A 2,884-nucleotide genomic window follows, 5' to 3' on the forward strand; every position below is an offset into this window, starting at 1 on the left:
ATCCATCCATCCATCCATCCATCCATCCATCTATCTATCCATCCATCTATCCATCCATCTATCCATCCATCCATCCATCCATCCATCCATCTATCCATCCATCCATCCATCCATCCATCCATCCATCCATCCATCTATCCATCCATCTATCCATCCATCCATCCATCCATCCATCCATCTATCCATCCATCCATCCGTCCGTCCATCCATCCATCTATCCATCCATCCATCCATCCATCCATCCATCCCTCTCTATCTATCCATCCATCCATCCATCCATCCATCCATCCATCCATCCATCCATCCATCCATCCATCCATCCATCCCTCTCTATCTATCCATCCATCTATCCATCCCTCTCTATCTATCCATCCATCCATCCATCCATCCATCCATCCATCCATCCATCCATCCATCCATCCATCCATCCTCCATCCATCCATCCATCCATCCATCCATCCATCCATCCATCCATCCATCCATCCATCCATCCCTCTCTCCTCTCTCTCTCTCTCTCTCTCTCTCTCTCTCCCTCCCTCTCTCTCTCTATCCATCTCTAATAATACATTTTGTTGATAGCGTGCTTTTCAATAAACTCAAAGACCCTTAGTAAAAATGAATAACAACACAATTATCAACAAGTTAGCTAGCTGACATATGCTATCTATGTACCTCGGAAGCTAGCTTACCGTAGCTACCCATCTCCCAAACTGCCTAGCGAATGTTAGCTCTCTAGCTAGCTTATGCCAAATGCAATTGATGGGAACAAGAAAATGTAATAAGTGTAGAAGAGACAAAGACATACGTGAAGAATTGGATAGAGATTAGAGACAGAAATGAAGAGGAAGATGCACAGATAGAAATGGGGAGGACAGAAATAAAGAATGAAAAACAAGGAAGGGACGGACCCATGAACTCAGAGAAGTCTTTCCGCAGATTAAAGAAAGTTATAGGAACGAGGAAGTGAGGTAGAGAGAGAGCAGAGGAAGAGATGGAGAGTGGAGGGTAATGGTGGGCGGGGGGAGAGGCTAAGTGTAACATCCCACAGGTGAACTCTGCAGGGAACCCAGGCCTTTGTTAATGACCGTGTTAATTAACAGTGTGTGTGTGTGTGTGTGTGTGTGTGTGTGTGTGTGTGTGTGTGTGCGTGCGTGTGTGTGTGTGTGTGTGTGAGATGCTGACGCAGCACCTGTCTCCGACATTCATCATCTTCTGGTCCTCACGTTGCTGCTTACTTTCTGCATGCGTCTTGTTTTTATGCAGTTTGTACAAAACGCTGAGTCGTTGATTTTATTACTTTATGTTAATTACCGTTTAACGGGATCCAGCAGAAATGGAGCAGAGTGTGAACGTAACTTTAGATGGTCTTAACTCCTTTACTTAGAGGAAACAGAACACAATGACAACAGTTTCTCCTGGATTTGACTTATACCCTGCAGATAGAAAGGTCCATCCCACCGGACGCTAAGCTAACAATCACCCCCGCGATACTTGGCCGAGTTTAACCGCGGCATCGTTTGCGTCTACTCGCATCACTCTTACTATATTTGTGCCGGAAAGGAGGCAACCTACATATACACAGGTAATTACCTAGATATCAGAAAGGTTTAATGAAAGTCCAAAAATGATGTTCTTAATTGCCGATCTGGCTACCAAATGGTAGTTCAATTAATTCAAATTTTAGCTCGGGTTTGGTCCCCACCACTTCCTGGAAAAAAAGTCTTTAATTGGTTAGTTTTTTCGTTGATTGGGTCCTTAAACACTGGAGGCTTTTCTTAGCCATGAAAGCTGAAACCTAATTTGGATATTTATCATCTACTCATTGGACAATCCGCCCAAAATATCCCAGAAACTCTTGAATTTTTGGTTCCCTCCCAGCCCGTAAAATGTGACCCTGATATAGCGATTACACAGCAGCTTTGAACCGGAGCTCTCACTACTCTCACACTGAATGATCGGCACAGTTCCCCACAGGGAGAGAGCAGATAGTATGCCGAGCGATGCCGTTACAAATGAGACACGACATAACATTTTCCTGCCATCAAATATTAACTCCGCTTCTCCACGGCCGCTGATAAACATGATGCAACTGGAAAAGGATCTTCAGTTGAGTCTTTTACCAGTCCGCCTGTCCTGTGACCCTGCTCATGCCGTGACCGCTGTCCCTCCCCAGGATCTGTGTGTCTGTATAATGTGAGGTGATTCAACTTTTCAGCGCCCCCGGGCTGTCACTATATTCCCCTCTTTTGTGTGATCTGGAAGCATCCGTGGACAGAGAGGCTGGAGACGGACTTAATGCACTGAGTGGAGACAGCGCTGAGGGCCACGCACTTACTGTGGTCAGCAGAAGGACACACGTGAAAGAGACATGTGTGGATTCACAGCTGCAGTCAGAGCCTTTTGTCCTCATGATACTGGTACAACTTCCATAAAGTGACATAATGCATCACTTACAAGGAAAAGACCAGAGGAGGGAAGTAACTAAGTACATTTACTGAAGGACTGTACTTTTACTCCACCACATTTATATAATCCCTTTAGTTGCTAGGCAGATTAGGATTAATGATGGTAAATATAATCTCCCTTAAATCAGACTGTAGTTCACCTGCAGTAAATCCAGCAGCTACCCTGCAGTATACAAAGCCATTCAAACTAGCTGCACCTTTACCAGCTCTGAGAACACTTTACTGATCAATCATTATAAAACATATCAGAGATATTATTCTGAAATGGACCAATCAGACAATGACTACTTTTACTGTCACTACTTTAAGTACATTTAGAGGAGAGTACTTTCTACTTTCACTGGAGGAACATTTAGAATACTTTCACTGTGACAGAGTATTCCCACACTCTGGTACTTCTACTTTACTCAAGTACAAGA

This window comes from Eleginops maclovinus, chromosome 23 (assembly GCF_036324505.1).
Source record: "Eleginops maclovinus isolate JMC-PN-2008 ecotype Puerto Natales chromosome 23, JC_Emac_rtc_rv5, whole genome shotgun sequence".
Classification (NCBI taxonomy): Eukaryota; Metazoa; Chordata; class Actinopteri; order Perciformes; family Eleginopidae; genus Eleginops; species Eleginops maclovinus.